This window comes from Terrapene carolina, unplaced genomic scaffold (assembly GCF_002925995.2).
Source record: "Terrapene carolina triunguis isolate 2854851 unplaced genomic scaffold, T_m_triunguis-2.0 Scaffold113, whole genome shotgun sequence".
In the NCBI taxonomy this organism is placed as follows: Eukaryota; Metazoa; Chordata; order Testudines; family Emydidae; genus Terrapene; species Terrapene triunguis.
Genome location: NW_020664464.1, coordinates 20,172,915 through 20,193,500, shown reverse-complemented (window position 1 = coordinate 20,193,500; position 20,586 = coordinate 20,172,915). Strand labels below are relative to the sequence as shown.

Genomic DNA, 20,586 nt, shown 5'->3' with positions numbered 1-20,586 from the left:
TCATTGGATTTCTACCCAGTTCAGAGCTGTACTTGGTCCTAGATCTACAGAGATGAAAGACCAGTAAATAATCCATTGTGACATCTAGACACCAAAAAGTGACATGTCTTGAGGTGATTTGGTATATATTATACACTAAGTGTGCATGTGATAAAACCTGTTGACCCATTGTACTATCTTATTTACAATATAAAGATATATACTGTAACTAAGAACAATATTGATAGATATAAATTTACCATATGGGTGTTTATATATACACTCACAATTTATCCTCACTGTACCATATGCCACCACAACATGATTTACTAACATTCAGATAGATCTAGAGAAAAAAAGCACACAGCCAGCCAATTAAAATCTGACACTTACATAACAGTTTGTACAGCTGCACTGCATCAAAATTTACAACACTTTTCCCCTCTGTAGTGCAGTCAACCATAACAAATGCTAACATGACACAATTCCACTCACAAATAAAAGTAAGGACTAACATTTTGATTTGAACCTAGCATAGTCATCAAACAGCTTTGCAATTTATTATACTGAGCTGTTCCAGTATCAGAAAGAAATCAATAAAAAAGGAAAAGGAAAAAGGAAAGATTTTATGTGATACAAATAAAACAGGCTATAGAGCAGAGTGGTGAAAACTATTTATTTCATTCATTGAGGATGACTGTACAAGTTGCTTACTGTTCCATTCCCATTTACCAGTTGTAAGTTTTCTGGCCTTCATTCTCTTTCACTATTATACTGTAACTTTTGGTAAATAAGATTCCCATCTTTCCTATTTTAAAGTTTAATTCTCCTTCTAACTTTTATATACCAAACTAACATTCCCCTCGCCCCGGCAAACATACACACACTTTAAGGCTATTTTAAATATTTATTACAGGCAAATGTAAACAGTCAAATAAATGAAATCTACAGAACTACGTATCTAAAAGATTCAAAGCCCCAAATTACTATCTAACATGACTTCAAATTATTAGACGTGGTGCAGTAGGAGTCTAATTTACCATATTTGAATACGAAAATCCTTCAGAAGTACACCGCTACCTCGATATAACGCGACCCGATATAACATGAATTCGGATATAACGCGGTAAAGCAGTGCTCCGGGGGGGGAGGGGCTGTGCACTCCGGTAGATCAAAGCAAGTTCAATATAACGCGGGTTCACCTATAACGCGGTAAGATTTTTTGGCTCCCGAAGACAGCATTATATCAAGGTAGAGGTGTATTAGATTTGTCAGTATTTTTCCACTCTATGTTGGATTGTAACTGAATCCTGCTACTTTAATTCCAGTGCTTTGCATGGTTTGGTCCTTTCCTAAATTTGGCTTTAAGTTGTGATGTTACCACACATTAGCTGCCACTTGCTAACTAACATGTTTTAAAAGTCTAGTCTAGACAAGGCACCCTACCTTTAACATGTACTAAACTAGTCAAGTACTAACATCATACTTTTATTCCTAGTCTAGATAAATGCATGGCAAATATGGTGTACAAGTGTGATAGTCTTTGCTCATGGGGAGCATTGCCTAGCAGTCAGGGCTTAGGCCCTTCAACCTGCAGAGGGGGTTTTTGGTGGGAGAACCTGGGCCCTCCCATTGCACTGGGCCCCATGAAGGTGACACAAGGGTCTGACACCCAGGAGCACATTAAGGCTGCCTTTCCTGGGCCACTTCCTACCACTCAGCTATTGTCCAAAGTTCATAATCTACCAGAAGAGGCTGTGAAGGGGGTCAGCTCACCGCTTGGCATCTCTTCACAGCCAGGCATGGCATGGTAGCTCTCTCTCTCTTGGGGAGGCAGGTGCCTCCTCTTCTGTCTTGGCCCTTTGGCCAGGTCAGTCCCAAGTCTCTCCCCTTCCAGGATAGTCCATAAACAAAACACAGAAGCTGCAAGCTAGAAGTCTTTCCTCTTCCCTAGTCTGTTCACAAGGATACTCTTCTGCTTCTTTTCAACTCCTCTTCCAGTCTGCATCTTTTGAAAGTGTGATGGCGCCAGGCTAGCTGAGCCCAAAGCAGCTCAACTGCTTGCTGCCCAGTGTGGGGTTTGTATACCCCATCACAACAGGGTACACACGTAGTAATCACAGACCCCTTTTAGTATCACTTGAGCTGCTGGAAAAGGGCAACAGCTGTCATAGCAATGCATTAATTTCTACATATTGATACTGCAGTAGCACACAAAGGATCTGAGACCCATTTTGCTAGGTGCTCTACAAACAATACAAAGACACTGTCTTTGAGCCAAAGATCTTGCCATAAAGACGACAAGTAATATACAACAACATCTGGGGGAGAGAGAGACACAATCATATCACTTGTATATATATGTGTAGTGAGGATGCGCGGCCTCCCACCCTGTCAGAAGGGGAGAGACCCGAAATCACCCCCTGGTGGGCAGAACCAGGCCACGTGTGGCCACCCAGCCGGAAGCAGTGGGGCGGGACAGGAAGCGGGATTATAAAAGGCCAGCCTCCTAGCTCAGGAGGGGGGAGCTCTTCCAGCTCCGGGCTCTGGCAGCAAGAAGGAGACAGTTGCCCGACCAGAGGAGTTACCTGAATTGCTGGAGACCAGCAATGCCAACGAACTGCCGGGGCTGCCATTTGCTGTTTACCCAGGGGAGACTGAGGATGACTCCAGAACCCAGGTATCCCAAGCTGGGCAGAGTATGAAGGAGCCCAGGGATGCCGAATAGGGTTTGGCTGTGGAACTATTGTGAACTGGCCAGCGTGTTGCGGGTGGATCCCCGCTGACCTAGTGGCGAACTACCCTGCCACTAATAGGGCCCTGGGCTGGGAAGCAGTGGAGTGGGAGGGCCTGCATCCCCCTACCCCGGGCACCCCACCTGTGGAGGGTGGCCACCTCCCCACTAATAGGCCAGGAGGCCTGAATTGGTCTGGCGCCCGCTGGAGCTAATGCGCCAGACGCATTTGCTGTAGCTCCCAGTTGGGAGCTAATTCCCCACCCTGAACTCCTGGGGTGTATCGCACGGACTCAGCCTGAGATATAACCTGTGAACCGCCCTGATTGAAGGATGGAAAGACTAATTAAGGCCTGTGCTGATTGCTGGCCAGGCCTGCTAACTGCCCTGATAGAGGGACTTGGCAGAAGGACTAACTGCTAATTGGACTAATCACCAGAATGGTGGCTGCTGGCCGGGAGCCCAGCTCTGAAGGCAGAGCCACCACCAGCAGCAGCACAGAAGTAAGAATGGCATGCCACCCTTATTTCTGCGCTACTGCTGGCATGGCACTGCCTTCGAAGTTGGGTGCCCAGCCAACAGCCACTGCTCTCCAGCTGCCCAACTCTGAAGGCAGCACTGAAGTAAGGGTGGCAATACTGCAACCTCCCTAAAATAATCTTGCGACCCTCCCCCTGCAACTCCCTTTTGGGTCAGAACCTCCAATTTGGGAAACCTGGTCTGCCTGGTGAAATCTGTATAGTATAGGGTAAAAGCACACAAGAGACCAGATTTCACGGGCCGTGACGCGTTTTTCATGGCCGTGAATTTGGTAGGGCCATATTAATGATACAGACAAGTATCATTTACATATAAGCAGTACAAAATGCCCACGGAATTTACTACTGATTGCAGTAACCTGAAGAAAAGCTCTGTGTAAGCTCAAAAGATTGTCTCTTTCACCAACAGAAATTGGTCCAGTAAAAGATATTACCTCCTGTCCTACAGATTTTACTAGTCCATTCAGGGATATAACACAAAATTTTCTATACTTGACTATTAACTACATGCTGAAGTTTTAAAATTTAGACACATTTAGAATTTTTACACATACAAATGAACATGGGACTTTGTGCACACATGTTGGAGTTTTTTACATTCCTCAATCATGCCAGGAAATAAAATTTTCAACAAATGACTAGAAGAGGTTAAAAAGTATTTTGAATAATGATGTTACTGAACATTACCTGACAACCTCTGGCATATTTCTAGCTTGTACTTCAGCATCAGAAAAGAAGAAAATTTGCTTTACCAAAAAATTCAGTCCACTTTAGAGTTTGAATTAGTTCTGTTTTCACAGCACAAGGGTAAGATAAAATGTGTTGTTCAATATAATAGTGCTATTGTATTAAGACCAGAGATAGGCCAAGGGAGCAGTGTTTAAATCAGATTAAGGTTAGACTAGGGTTCAGGTTTGAATCCTGGTAAAACAGGTTATCATCACATGCTTAAATCAATAATATGGATCAAATTCAGTCCTCGTGTAATTAGATGCAACTCCCACTGACTTCAGTTGAAAGCTCCAAATATCTGCTTACACCCAGTCTGAATCTGGTCTTGTAGCCATCATAGTATTGAATTTTCAGCTGAAAATACCACTGTACAACCCTAAGAACCAGTTTGACACATAGTCATTCAAAGCTCCCAATACCACATGTATTAACTTTTATGATATACAAAAAATAAATTTGTCATAATTCTAAGCCGAAGTGTAGATGGTGCTCACCTGCTGCAATGTGTACTCTCTTATTCATCTATTTTTTCCTATAAGCAATGACATTGTGATACGTTCATTATTTTCCTTTTTCCCTTACATCTTTCATGTAAATTAAACTTCTCCAAAATAAGCCCTGTAGATGGAATGAAACAACTCCTTCATTAATCTATGACATTGCTTACATTCACATCAGCAGGGCCTCTGGCGGATAAAGAAGCACAGGGTTAAAGACTGTTACCCCACTACAACTCCATTAACCTGTCACATACTTTCTTCTGTATTTCCTTTCCTGTCATTATGGATGAGTTGCAAGGTGTTTCTGTGTAAACAGAAGATAGCTGTCTCCTCTCTAATTGCTCATCATATCTGATTTGGGGAGCATCAAAATCTAGACTTTGCATGCCCCATCTTTTCCTCATATGGAATGACACTCATGAGAAAGGAAAAGTTACTGAAAAAAGCTGGGGGATTTTTTTTTGGGGGGGGGGTCACATTTTCCCATCAGTTTCACAGGGATGGAGACTTCCTGGCAGGGGAAATGGTGAGGCTGCATCGGTTGGGGACAGCCAGGAAGCACAAACCTGTGTCATGTTATGGTTCCTCAACCAGACCTACAAAGCAATTTTCTTTCCAGATGCTCCCCCAACACATCTGGTGGCATAGTTAGCTACTGTGCCCCCCAATACTATCCTTTGCATGGAGAATTAATGCTAGTCTGCACCACATTAACCTCTGCAGTTAATTAATGCAGACCATTATGTCATGGTGGACTTTAGATACCTTTGCAGGGAGCATGCTGTATAGACTGGCTGCTTCTCCACTAGATACCTGCTTTTACTCACTGAGCCCCCTAACATACCATACGCATGTGAGGCCATATTGTGAACCCATTATTCCCACTAGTGAGTTGTTTGTATTGATGTCAATGGGATTATTCCTGCAAGTAGCTGCTCACTATTGGGAATAAAGGGTTCACAGCCTGGTCAATAGAGAGGTGCATCTCGCAAAGCTGCCACTCCCTTTGTTTTGCCCCCATCCAGCTCTCTTTTTTATATATTATAGCTACCTTCCACTGATGTGAAGGAAGCATTGTGGCTTATATCACAGTTATTTATATGCCACTGATTTTTTTTTTTTAAACAGATTTAATCATATGACCTTATTTTTGTGCCTTTGAACTTCCTTTCTCTTATTGACCCTGTAGTCCATTTTTCATCTGTCTCTATCATTTGTTTTATTTATTTTGTTTTTGTTCTTTGTAATTGCGAACGACAGGGAAAGGAATATAGAAAAAGTACACACTTCGGGAGATTTGGTTAATAAAACTTTCTGGAAAACTTACCTGAGAGTTGCAATGGATTTTTAAAAGGATTTCTGAAAAAAATTTAGTCTTTTTCCCGTTCCTGGAGATGTAATTGGCAGACACCGTTTGAATAAGGAATGTCTGAATGCCAATTATAATTCAAAGAGGTAATGATGAATTGGTCTCTCTTAGCTTTCATTTTCTGTTTTACTGCTTTTAGGAAGTACACGTCTTGCTTGGCACATGCTTATTATTTCTGATCAACTGCAGCAAGAATGGAATGGGGTCTTGGAGACAGAGCTCTGAACAATGTCAAACTGGCATGTTAAGCAGCTGCACCAGAGGGCTGCAGATCAATGCACTAGGGAATGATTCAATTACTCATCCTGTGGTGAGCAACGCTGATGTGAAGTAAACTTGAGTTAATGGCTATGATCGTCATTTTTAACCCTTCTACTTCTCTCTTACATAAAGACCATTGCAGATGGAATAAGAGTATAAAACAAGGTGCACTATTAGGGGTTAAATGGGTTACTGAACAGAGATAAGTGATCATTCTGAATATCACTCAACTGCTTTACTGTAAAAATGAAGGCAATATTTGCACAGAGATTTACCGTAGCTCTTGAAAATTTTATGACTGACTATGCAGTCCTTGTTATGCATTCCCAGGATTAACTTATCGGCTATGGGGATGTTCTTAGCATTTCATATCCTGACCTTTTGACTTTCATAATTGTATAAGAATAAAGAAAACTGGCATTTGCACAATAACATGTGCAATAATTGTTGCCTCCATTATTCTTCCTTTTTAATTTCACTGAAAGATTAAATGTGAAACTGACTGCTCAGGGATATGGTCAATCATGCTATGAACTATAGATTTTCTGTTACTAGAGAATGTGGATAGAGATTTTTGCCACTAATTTACTGTCCTGACATTCATTTAGGAATGTAAAGTTAAACAAACAAAATCTAAGCCTCCCCTCACCACTTTTTTTTTTTTTTTTTTTTTTAAGTCTATAACTGTTCCATTACTAAGCATTCTACTCCGGTATTTGGGTTCTTATACCAATCCCATCACTGTGGTAACCATAAACCATTGCACTCTAATACAGAACTTTCAGAAGTAAGTGATTTTGAAACCTTCAGTGTTATATGCTCAGGATTTTTTTTTTGGGGGGGGGGGAGTCTTAACATTTGCAAATAAGAAAAAAATTGCAGTGTCTATAACATAGAAGATCTTCAAACATAATATTTTGGATTTGTAAATTACACATTAATCTGTGGCAGATAATGCTAGCTGCCATCTCCATGTAGTCTTTGTCCTTTTTATGTAATTAACAAGCATACAGACATCAGATGTTAACCCTTTCCTAGTTGGTTCTTCAGCACAGGTGCAGGGAAAACCAACCAACATTTCATTTCATTTTGTTTCATTGAAATCAATGGACAATTAAAAGTTCAAGAAAAATGAAGATGTTAAAATAACATCTCTTAATCCTCCAGAGTTCTACTCCCTGTTTCTATGCACAGTCTATTTGCTTACTTTTCTAAGTAAAATGAGTTTTCACTTCTTTTTATTCTTAGCACTGCACACAATTCTGCTGTGGGCGAATGAGCTGGCATCTTTTTTGGCATGTACAATTCACAGAATTGTTAACTAAGTTCCAGCTCTGGAATCTTGATCATTGGTGATGATCCAGAATTAAAAAGAACCCAGCCAGACCTTTAGATTCCATGTTGAAATTTCCAGGGCAGATAGTTTAAAAATATTTTTTGAAACAGAATCAATATTTTTGAAACAGAATCAAGAGACAAAACTGGAAATCCAGAATACTTTTTTTTTAAATGCTATGTTACTTTTCAGAGTACAGCTGTAATTTCAGGCTTATGTTGCCTGGTACATTTAACAGAACAGCTCTTTAATCATCAATCAAAGTCATGGCATGTCAGTAGCAAGGCTGCAATTAATAAACAATTCCACTAATGGATATTTGGGGGGGGTAGATAGGAGGGGTGTAGGCCACCCAAATAGCATGGAGAAGTTGGATATCATTAGAGGGCATAAATTAGGTATTTTTTCCACAAACCACTTGCCTCTCCAACTTTATCTAAAAGTGCTCTGCAGTTCTCTCTGAGTCACAAGAGAGCACCAGCCATGTAGGTTGGCTGAATAGAAAGTGTTCCTACTATTTATGCATTTTCCTTTTGTCTTTGTGCTTGATTTTCCTACTCCTTGAAGACTTCCTCTCAGGCACAATTCTTTCATTCCAGTCTGCAGGGAAGCTGGAGAGACAGAACCATTTTGTGACCCAGCCTATAAAGTAATTCTCCCCATCTAACATTACTGTGCAGCCTCCCTGAAAGGAGTAAGCAGGTGTTGCGTGCCACTACTTCCCATCCAAGCAAGTGGGCAAGGAGTGGTTGGAACGAAGACTCCACCCCTCACCATGCCAGTCTGCACTGCTGAGATGGCACATATCAGGTTATTTATTCCCGACATTGTGTCTCTCTGAGGAATCTTCCTCTTCTGCTCTTGGAGCACTGAAGCTATGCACCACTCATTACAGAAGGCAGACTGTTAAAGCATAAGCTAGCTCATAAGTAGCAGTTAAGGGCAAATTTTTCCAAGGAGGGAATAACATTATGCTTGCAAAAACGTGTATAGCCTCTGCTTCTGCAAGAACCTGCATTTGCACATAAGAATAGACAACAACATGTGCAAACTGACACTTATGCACGTAATTACTCATTTCCATATTTAAAAGGGCCTACTTGTGCACCCTAACGTGCATGCACATGCGAGCTAGTGAAAAGGGGACTGCAAACAGGGAAGTTTGAGGGGGGAGAATGAGATCCCCCTGCTGAACAAACAAGATGCGAGTAGTAATCTTGGGGTGAGTGAGTTTGTTTGGCTGTTTGTGTTTTTCTTTCTCTTTGAGGTTATTTAAAGTTACAGGGTCAGTTGGGATTGTGTGTTTGCAGACTGTTTGAGCCTTTGTTCCCTGGATCATCCTTGATCAGCCTCAATCAGCATTGTGATCACCCTCCCTCTGTGTGATTGAAGGAGAGGATAGGACCAACCTAGGAGAAAAGGCCTTAAAAAGCCAGAGGCTAAGCCACCAAGGGGACTGTGCGAACAGGGGACTGCAAACAGGGGAGTTTGTAAGAGAGAGTAGTAATATAATTGCTATGGTTATGAAGGGCTACATTGCCAGTGCCCACACTGCTCCTGTCTCCTCCACCTGCACCTGTATCCAGACCATGAACTTGACCATGGATACCCTACCCAGATCCCATGGTAGATTTGCAGAGACTGTGGCCTGCATTTCCCACTCAGAAAGCCAGACTGAGGGGACTATCCATTGTGAAAGGTGTCTGCTGGTGGAATCTCTCAGGAAGCAGGGGCAGAGCTACAGGAGGAGGTGGCTAGGCTGAGGAGTATCCGTGTCCATGAGGAATTTATTGACAGTATTTATATGGAGACATCCAAGGCTGAGGAAACTATCCATCTAGAGAGAACTGCTGTCATGCCACCGAGGGAGGAGGATATGGCTCTGTCACAGGGAGAACAATGGCTGCTGGTTACTTCTGGAAGCAGGCAGTGCTCCACCCCTACTGCCGACCCACCCACCATAGTGATGAAGAACCGTTATGCTGTCCTGGCAACAAGCGATGAGGAATCGCCCCCAAAGGTGGAGGAGGAGAAGCCACGTATCCCCAAGGCTGGGATGATCATAGCCACTACTCCCAGGAAGAAACATAGGGTAGTGGTCGTTAGTGACTCGCTTCTGAGGGGGACGGAGGCACCCATCTGTCGGCCTGACTTGGCATCTCGGGAGGTATGCTGCCTGCCGGGGCCCATATCCAAGACGTTATGGAGGGATTGTCAAGGATCATCCAGCCCTCTGACTGCTACCCTATGCTACTCATCCATGGGGCACTAATGATATTGCAAGGTATGACCCTGAGCAGATTAGAAGTGACTACAGGGCTCTCGGAGTAAGGGGGAAGGAGTCTGTGGCGCAGGTGGTGTTCTCTTTGATCCTTCCAGTCACAGGTAGGGGCCCAGACAGAGACAGATGCAGCCAGGCATTCATCTCCAAGATACAAGGATGGTGTCGCCAGGAGGGCTTTGGCCTCCTTGACCATGGGATAGTGTTCCAGGAAGGACTGATAAGCAGAGATGGGGCCCACCTATCAAGGAAGGGGAAGACCATATTTCGATACAGACTAACTAACCTTGTGAAGAGGGCTTTAAACTAGGTTCAGTGGGGGCAAGTGACAACCCTGGCCACACAATAGCAGATGTAAAGGTAGCCATCTTACAGCAAAAAAACTTCAGGACCAGACTCCAAAGAGAAACTGCTGAGCTCCAGTTCATTTGCAAATTTGACACCATCAGATCAGGATTAAACAAAGACTGTGAATGGCTATCCAACTACAGAAGCAGTTTCTTCTCCCTTGGTGTTCACACCTCAACTGCTAGCAGAGCACCTCACCCTCCCTGATTGAACTAACCTCGTTATCTCCATACTGATTTATACCTGCCTCTGGGGATTTCCATTACTTGCATCTGAAGAAGTGAGGTTCTTACCTACGAAAGCTTATGCTCCCAATACTTCTGTTAGTCTTAAAGGTGCCACAGGACCCTCTGTTGCTTTTTACAGATTCAGACTAACACGGCTACCCCTCTGATACCAAAAATCCCACAGGTAAGTCAAAAACATGGAGACCTGGGAGAAGGGTCGGAATCTGGGGGGAGCATGGGCCATTATAGCAGGGATAAGGGAGACAAGAGAGAACATAGAGGGGAAATCAAATCAGTATCTTAGATGTCTGTATACTAATGCAAGAAGTATGGAGAATAAGTAGAACGAACTTGAAATGCTAGTTAATAAACACAACTATGACTTTGACTTGGTGGGATAATACGCATGACTGGAATATTAGTATAGACTGGTACAGCTTACTCAGTATGGAGAGGCAGGGAAAAAAGGGAGGAGGTGTTGGTGTGCCTTATATATTAAAATTGTATACACTTGGATTGAGGTTGAGATGGAAACAGGAGACCGACTTGTTGAAAGTCTCTGAGTAAGGATAAATGGGGTAAAAACAAGGGTGATGTCATAGTAGGGGTTTACTATAGACCCCCTAACCAGGAAGAAGAGGTGAATGAGGCTTTTTTTAAGCAACAAAATCATCCAAAGCACAGACTTGGTGGTGATGGGGGACTTCAACTACCCAGACATCTGCTGGGGAAATAATTCAGCAGAGCACATATTATCCAACAAGTTCTTGGAATGTATTGGAGACAATTTTTTATTTCAAAAGGTGGAGAAAACTACTAGGGGAAAGGCTGTTTTAGATTTGATTTTGACAAACAGAGCGGAACTGGTTGAGAATTTGAAAGTGGAAGGCAGCTGAGGTGAAAGTGATCATGAAATGGTAGAGTTTATGATCCTAAGGAATGGTAGGAGGGAATGCAGAACAATAAAGTCAATGGATTTCAAGAAGGCAGACCCTAGCAAACTTGGGGAGTTGGTAAGTAAGATCCCATGGGAAGCAAGTCTAAGGGGAAAAATAGTTCAAGAGAGTTGGCAGTTTTTCAAAGAGACGTTATTAAGGGCACAAGAGCCAACAATCCCACTGTGTAGGAAAGACAGGAAGTATGGCACAAGACCACCCTGGCTTAACCAGGAGATCTTCAATGATCTGAAACTCAAAAAAAGAGTCCTACAAAAAAGTGGAAACTAGGTCAAATTACAAAGGATGAATATAAACAAATAACACAAGTATATAGGGATAAAATTAGAAAGGCCAAGGCACAAAACGAGATTAAACTATCTAGAGATATAAAGAGTAACAAGAAAACATTCTACAAATACATTAGAAGCAAGAGAAAGACCAAGGATAGGGTATGCCCATTACGCAATGAGGCGGGAAAAACAATAACAGAAAATGAGGAAATGGCAGAAGTACTAAATGATTTTTTTGTTTCGGTTTCCACCAAGAAGGTTGGTGGTGATTGGATGTCTAACATAGTGAATGCCAGTGAAAATTAGGTAGGATCAGAAGCTAAAATAGGGAAAGAACAAATTAAAAATTACTTAGACAAGTTAGACATCTTCAAGTCACCAGAACCTGATGAAATATATCCTAGAATACTCAAGGTGCTGACTGAGGAGATATCTGAGCCATTAGCGATTATCTCTGAAGAATCATGGAAGACAGGAGAGATTCTAGAGGACTGGAAAAGGGGCAAATATAGTGCTCATCTGTAAAAAGGGAAATAAGGACAATCCAGGGAATTACAGACCAGTCAGCTTACCTTCAGTACCTGGGAAGATAACAGAGCAAATAATTCAGCAATTTGCAAACACCTAGAAAATAATAAGGTGATAAATAACAGTCATCATAGATTTGTCAAGAACAAATCTTATCAAACCAACCTAATAGCTTTCTTTGACAGTGTAACAAGCCTTGTGGATGGGGGGGAAAGCGGTACACGTGATATATCTTGACTTTAGTAAGGCTTTTAATACTGTCTTACATAACCGTCTCATAAACAAACTAGGGAAATACAACCTAGATGGAGCTACTATAAAGTGGGGCCATAACTGGTTGGAAAACTGTTCCCAGAGAGTAGTTATCAGTGGTTCACAGTCAAGCTGGAAGGGCATATTGAGTGTGGTCCTGCAGGTTCTGTTCAATATCTTCATCAATGGTTAGATAATGGCATAGAGAGTACATATAAAGTTTGCAAATGATACCAAGCTGGGAGGGGTTCCAGGTGTTATGGAGGATAGGATTAAAATTCAAAATGATCTGAACAAACTCGAGAAATGGTCTGAAGTAAATAGGATGAAATTCAATAAGGACAAATGCAAAGTACTCCACTTAGCAAGGAGCAATCAGTTGCACATGTACAAAATGGGAAATGACTGCATATGAAGGAGTTCTGCAGAAAGGGATCTGGGGTCATAGTGGATCACAAGCTAAATATGAGTCAACAGTGTAACACTTTTGCACACAAAAAAAAAGAGAACATCATTCTGGGATGTATTAGCAGGAGTGTTGTAAGCAAGACACGAGAAGTAATTCCTGCACTCTACTCTGTGCTGATTAGACCTCAACTGGAGTATTGTGTCCAGTTCTGGGCGCGACATTTCAGGAAAGATGTGGACAAATTGGAGAAAGTCCAGAGAAGAAGCAACAAAAACGATTAAAGGTCTAAAACTGTGACCTGTGAGGGAAGATTGAAAAAACTGGATTTGTTAAGTCTGGAGAAAAGAAGTCCAAGAGAGGACACAATAACAGTTTTCAAGTACATAAAAGGTTGTTACAAGCAGGAGGGAGAAAATGTGTCCTCATTAACATCTGAGGATAGGATAAGAAGCAATGGGCTTAAATTGCAGCAAGGGCAGTTTAGGTTGGACATTAGGAAAAATTTCCTGTCAGGGTGGTTAAGCGCTGGAATAAATTGCCTAGGTAGGTTGTGGAATCTCCATCACTGGAGATTTTTAAGCACAGGTTAGACAACACTGGTCAGGGATGGTGTAGCGGGGTGGTTACCCCGCTCCTGCCTGGAAGGGCTTAAAACAGCCCTGGCAGAGGGCTGCAGCTCTAAAAGCTGGGCTGATTGGGGAAGTAGCCAGAGCTGGGCCATGCCCCAATCAGGCCACAGCTGGCCTGTATAAAAAGGCTGGGAGCCAGGCACTCAGGAGTCTCTCTCTGCACTTAGAGAGAGAAGGGCCTGGCTGCAGGGAGCTAGACACAGAGTACCTGAGTGGAGCAGGGCTGGGGAAAGGCTGAGGAGCTGGGGAGCTCCAGCCTGGAAAGCCCCAGGCTGTGGCCTAGGAGAAGGCTAAGGGGTACTGGGGGTTGCAGAGGGCAGCCCAGGGCTAGGCCAAGGCAGCAGGTCCAAACCCTCCTTGCCTGTGATGAGTGGCCTATACTGCCGTCTGCCCCAGGGAGCGGGGGCTAGTTGGTGACTGGCAGTGGCCTTATTCTGAGATGAGGTAGGGATATTGGGTGGGGGTTCCCTGGGGAGGGGAGACCCTAGTACTGAGGGGTACTGCTGGGGGCAGCACCCCAGATACAAGGGCACTGGGGTCTGGGAGGGACACGGGGGCCAGAGGACAGGTGGATCACCGGCCTGCAGGGGGTGCTCCAGGACGCTGGAAGAGCTAATTCCCAGAAGTGACCAGCAGGAGGTGCTGCAGGGGTGAGTCCGCTCCTCTACAGATGGTCTAGTTATTACATAGTCCTGCCATGAGTACCATGGACTGGACTAGATGACCTCTCAAGGTCCCTTCCAGTCCTATGATTCTATGATTCGACTAGTAACACATTGAGTGAGTACTGTCCTACTAGTACCACTATAGTTTTGATAGTTACCAAAACTCAGATCCACAAAACAAAGACTTAAGTTTTCAAACTTGAATGCCTACAGTTAAGTACCTAAATCCATATGCAGGGACTTACATAGGGGGCCACTACTGAAAATGAAGCCTGCTGTGGAAGTTCCAATTTTTTCTAATAATTTTAGAAAGGTTATCTATTAGCACACTAATAATATGCAAAATACACTCTTCTCTGCCTTGAGAAAGTGCCTTCCGTGTACTATGTCTGTGGGTCCTTCCTCTTCCTTCCCATCTCTATTAAGATCCCTCATATTGCCCTAATATCAGACAACCAAAGACCTTGTCCCTTCTTGACACTGTAGTAGCTTGGAGTGATTCCTCCCTGTCAGCCTTGGAGGGAGGCCACTCCACCTCGCTATGCCACCTATTGGCTGATGGCCAATTGACAAGGAATTAGCACGGTATGTGCCAATGGGGGCAGACCAGGGCAATTATCAGTCTTCAACCCAGCTGTGTCTTTGGGGCAGACAGAGTCAGGCTCAAGCTCCCTGGGCAGGGCAGAGCAACTGCAGTCTATGGCCCAGCTCCCTGTGTGGGGCAAAAAGCAAACAAATGGAGGCCATCTGGCCTAAAGTGGGTAGGCTGCTACCCCAGGAGCGGGGCTGGCAGCAGGGGGTAGAAGGACCCAGGCCCAACCTACTCCACCAAGTCCCAGCCCAAAGCCCTAACAGTGGCGAGTAATCCTGCCACTGGGTCAGCAGGGATCCTCCTGAAACATACTGACTCTGGATTCAGCAACACAATCAGACTAATATCTGGTTTCTCTGGGCTACTTCCTATCTGTACCTGTTTGAAGGGCTTTGTCGCTCACGGGCCCTCAGGGTACTCAGCAGCACCTCGGGGTATTCCTCCAGGAGCAGGGGTTGGTACAGCTCAGTCTCTGGCTCAAGGGTCAGCAGTAAGGCAGAGGCATCCAACTCCTTCCCTGGCTCTCCCTCAACTGAGCTGGAGGCCCCACATCTTATACTTCCTGTTCCACCCCTCTGCTTCTGGCGCAAAGGGTAGGCCTGGCCTGGCTCTCTCCACCAGAGGGCAGGGAGTGGTTCCTGTCAGCGTCAGAGGGAGGCCACTCCGCCTATCTACAGACACAGTTCCTGAATTCAAGTACCTGGTTGTTTAGGTTCTGTGGTCGTCTCTCTCTCCTCCTTGGTTCACAGCATGAAAGAGAAGCTGGGACCTGCAATGGAAAGACGTGGTTCATAGTGGAAATACAGGGTGGGAAAGGAGTAGTAGTATTCATGGAGGTAAGAGAAGTGGAGCTAGGTTAGGACTTGCTCTAGACAAGAGTCCTGAGCTGGCCAATCCTCCAAGCACCAGAAACCCTCCCTGCTCCTGCCATGGCACCATCGAGTGACCACCAAACCAACCCATAAAACGGGCCTTCCATGGAATCAGTGTCACAGACAGCATTAATATTTGAGAATGTCTGGCTCCCAGTCCTAACCTCAGACTCTCTCGCCCTGAATGAAAAGGCTTACAGTGTCACCCTTTTCCTCATGCCACTTTGCAGTACTTTAGATAGCAAGATTAGTATAAAATCCATTCAAGCAAGAGTAGTACAGTGGAGAGCAAAGGCACACATGTTAAATATTTGTATAATGTATGAAAAGTCAGGACACCCAGATTTGCTGACAAGCTGATTTATTTTCCAGCAGTACATATAATCTGTAGTAATGGGATATTACTGCAGCAAAGTTCATTTACTTAAAGTAAAATAACCACAGCCCACACCTATTCAGAAATTCTGTACTAATTCAGACAGGCCTTTATGTGCTGAACTTGTATTCTCTGGCACCACTGTTAATATTTAAAGGGATTTAAATGCATGCCATTAGTAGAAAATGAAGAGATTACTGGTGAAATAAGAACGTGAAGCAGCAGAGACCTTTCCTGATTCCAAAACAACTGGCTTTAGATTGTAGACAAGAAAAGACCATATTCGTGGGGAAAAAACTGAGCAAAATATGAGACAAATTTTTGTTTTGCTTTAAATATACCTGTAAAATTAAGTATTCATAGAATGGCAAGTATTCAAAAAAGAACTCAGAGGAGTTTTCCATCCCTTCTGCAGCCTGTGGTTTGCTTGCAGCTTTTGTCCTTAAACTTCTTGATTTCCTACCATTCCCCTTATCAGCCACTTATACTTTTTATTCCTTTTTAGCCTCAAATATGAATTAGGCCCTGTCTATACTAGAACATAAGAATGGCCATACTGGGTCAGACCAAAGGTCCATCTAGCCCAGTATCCTGTCTTCTGACAGTAGCCAATGTCAGGCACCCCAGAGGGAATGAACAGAACAAGTAATCATCAAGTCATCCATCCTCTGTCACCCATTCCCAGCTTCTGGCAAACAGAGGCTAGAGACACCATCCCTGCCCATCCTGGCTAATAGCCATTAATGGACCTATCCTCCATGAACTTAGCTAGTTCTTTTTTGAACCCTGTTATAGTCTTGGCCTTCACAACATCCTCTAACAAGGAATTCCACAGGTTGACTGTGTGTTGTGTGAAAAAATACTGCCTTTTGTTTGTTTTAAACCTGCTGCCTATTAATTTCATTTGGTGACCTCTGGTTCTTGTGTTACGAGAAGGAATAAATAACACTTCCTTATTTACTTTCTCCACACCAGTCATGATTTTATAGACCTCTATTATATCCCCCCTTGGTTGTCTCTTTTCCAAGCTGAAAAGTCTCACTCTTATTAATAGCTCCTCATATGGAAGCTGTTCCATACCCCTGTTCATTTTTGTTGCCCTTTTCTGAACCATTTCCAATTTCGATATATCTTTTTTGAGATGGGGTGACCAAATCTGCATGCAGTATTCAAGATGTGGGTGTACCATGGATTTATATAGATGCAATATGGTATTTTCTGTCCTATTATCTGTCCCTTTCTTAATGATTCCCAACATTCTGTTTGCTTTTTTTGACTGATGCTGCACATTGAATGGATGTTTTCAGAGAACTAACCACAATGACTCCTAAATCTCTTTCTTGAATGGTAACAGCTAATTTAGACCCCATCATTTTATATGTATAGTTGGGATTATGTTTTCCAATTTGCATTACTTTGCATTTATCAACACTGAATTTCATCTGCCATTTTGTTGCCCAGTCACCCAGTTCTGCGAGATCCTTTTGTAGCTCTTCGCAGTCTGCTTGGGACTTAACTATCTTGAGTAGAAAAGTTCCACTAGTTTAACCAGATCAATTTAAAATCAGTCTGGTGCAAAACCATAATGTAAATGCACTGAAGGCTTGTTTACACTTGGACATTTACCAAAATAATTATTCCAGAATAGTTATTTTGGTAAATATCCAAGTGTAGACAGACCCTTAGATTGGTTTAACCCTTGCTTAAATTGTTTTAGCTTGCAGTAGTCAACCTCAGGTTGCCCATGACCAACTAACACCATTTAATGGGTGTTAAGATGCATCTATAGTAGCTGCTAAGTAGAATTTAAAATTTTATTGACTAACGCAAGTTTTAGACACACAGAGCCTCATAGAATATCAGGGTTGGAAGGGACCTCAGGAGGTCATCTAGTCCAAACCCCTGCTCAAAGCAGGACCAATTCCCAACTAAATCATCCCAGCCAGGGCTTTGTCAAGCCAGGCCTTAAAAACCTCCAAAGGAGGAGACTCCACCACCTCCCTAGGTAACGCATTCCAGTGCTTCACCACCCTCCTAGTGAAAAAGTTTTTCCTAATATCCAACCTAGACCTCCCCCACTGCAACTTGAGACCATTGCTCCTTGTTCTGTCATCTGCCACCACTGAGAACAGCTGAGCTCCATCCTCTTTGGAACCCCCCCTCAGATAGTTGAAAGCAGCTATCAAATCCCCCCTCATTCTTCTCTTCTGGAGACTAAACAATCCCAGTTCCCTCAGCCTCTCCTCATAAGTCATGTGCTCCAGACCCCTAATCATTTTTGTTGCCCTCCGCTGGACTCTTTCCAATTTTTCCACATTCTTCTTGTAGTGTGGGGCCCAAAACTGGACACAGTATTCCAGATGAGGCCTCACCAATGTCAAATAAAGGGGAATGATCACGTTCCTCGATCTGCTGGCAATGCCCCTACTTATACAGCCCAAAATGCCATTAGCCTTCTTGGCAACAAGAGCACACTGTTGACTCATATCCAGCGTCTCGTCCACTGTGACCCCTAGGTCCCTTTCTGCAGAACTGCTACCCAGCCATTTGGTCCCTAGTCTGTAGCAGTGCATGGGATTCTTCCGTCCTAAGTGCAGGACTCTGCACTTGTCCTTGTTGAACCTCATCAGGTTTTTTTTGGCCCAATCCTCTAATTTGTCTAGGTCCCTCTGTATCCAATCCCTACCCTCTAGTGTATCTACCACGCCTCCCAGTTTAGTGTCATCTGCAAACTTGCTGAGAGTGCAGTCCATACCATCCTCCAGATCATTAATAAAGATATTAAACAAAACCGGCCCCAGGACCGACCCTTGGGGCACTCCACTTGAAACCGGCTGCCAACTAGACATGGAGCCATTGATCACTACCCGTTGAGCCCGACGATCTAGCCAGCTTTCTATCCACCTTACAGTCCATTCATCCAGCCCATACTTCTTTAACTTGGCAGCAAGAATACTGTGGGAGACGGTATCAAAAGCTTTGCTAAAGTCAAGGAATAACACGTCCACTGCTTTCCCCTCATCCACAGAACCAGTTATCTCATCATAGAAGGCAATTAGGTTAGTCAGGCATGACTTGCCCTTGGTGAATCCATGCTGACTGTTCCTGATGACTTTCCTCTCCTCTAAGTGTTTCATAATTGATTCCTTGAGGACCTGCTCCATGATTTTTCCAGGGACTGAGGTGAGGCTGACTGGCCTGTAGTTCCCTGGATCCTCCTTCTTCCCTTTTTTTAAAGATGGGCACTACATTAGCCTTTTTCCAGTCATCCGGGACCTCCCCCGATCGCCATGAATTTTCAAAAATAATGGCTAATGGCTCTGCAATCTCATCCGCCAACTCCTTTAGCACCCTCGGATGCAGCACATCCAGCCCCATGGACTTGTGCACGTCCAGTTTTTCTAAACAGTCCCGAACCACTTCTTTCTCCACAGAGGGCTGGTCACCTTCTTCCCATACTGTGCTGCTCAGTGCAGTAGTCTGGGAGCTGACCTTGTTCGTGAAGACAGAGGCAAAAAAATCATTGAGTACATTAGCTTTTTCCACATCCTCGGTCACTAGGTTGCCTCCCTCATTCAGTAACGGGCCCACACTTTCCTTGACTTTCTTCTTGTTGCTAACATACCTGAAGAAACCCTTCTTGTTACTCTTAACATCTCTTGCTAGCTGCAACTCCAAGTGTGATTTGGCCTTCCTGATTTCACTCCTGCATGCTTGAGCAATATTTTTATACTCCTCCCTGGTCATTTGTCCAATCTTCCACTTCTTGTAAGCTTCTTTTTTGCGTTTAAGATCAGCAAGGATTTCACTGTTTAGCCAAGCTGGTCGCCTGCCATATTTACTATTCTTTCTACACATCGGGATGGTTTGTTCCTGCAACCGCAATAAGGATTCTTTAAAATACAGCCAGCTCTCCTGGACCCCTTTGCCCTTCATGTTATTCTCCCAGGGGATCCTGCCCATCTGTTCCCTGAGGGAGTCAAAGTCTGCTTTTCTGAAGTCCAGGGTCCGTATTCTACTGCTCTCCTTTCTTCCTTGTGTCAGGATCCTGAACTCTACCATCTCATGGTCACTGCCTCCCAGGTTCCCATCCACTTTTGCTTCCCCTACTAATTCTTCCCTGTTTGTGAGCAGCAGGTCAAGAAAAGCTCTGCCCCTAGTTGGTTCCTCCAGCACTTGCACCAGGAAATTGTCCCCTACACTTTCCAAAAACTTCCTGGATTGTCTGTGCACCACTGTATTGCTCTCCCAGCAGATATCAGGGTGATTAAAGTCTCCCAAGAGAACCAGGGCCTGTGAACTTGCAACTTCTGCTACTTGCCAGAAGAAAGCCTCGTCCACCTCATCTCCCTGGTCTGGGGTCTATAGCACACTCTGACCACGACATCACCCTTGTTGCTCACACTTCTCAACTTTATCCAGAGACTCTCAGGTTTTTCTGCAGTTTCATACCGGAGCTCTGAGCAGTCATACTCCTCTCTTACATACAACGCAACTCCCCCACCTTTTCTGCCCTGCCTGTCCTTCCTGAACAGTTTATATCCATCCATGACAGTATTCCAGTCATGTGAGTTATCCCACCAAGTCTCTGTTATTCCAATCAGATCATAGACATTGTTTTAGGCTGTTTGCAGATTCAGGAAGATGATAGTGCATTAGTTAACATTCAGGTCACGTTTTCAAGGTTTTCTTTGCAACCAAAAAGGCTGGACACTTTTTTTTTTAAAAG

General features: G+C 43.8%; 1 protein-coding gene across 3 annotated transcripts in view; it reads right to left on the bottom strand.

The window, feature by feature from the left end:
- Window positions 1-15,380, bottom strand: part of AOPEP (aminopeptidase O (putative)) — a 310,109-nt gene extending 294,729 nt beyond the window's left edge. For 2 of the 3 annotated variants that reach the window (XM_029911714.1, XM_029911718.1), the window contains exon 1: window positions 15,310-15,380. The gene's annotated coding sequence lies outside the window, so the exon portion shown is untranslated. The remainder of the gene's footprint in view (window positions 1-15,309) is intronic. The other variant, XM_029911717.1, reaches the window with a different exon arrangement.
- Window positions 15,381-20,586: the final 5,206 nt, after the last annotated feature.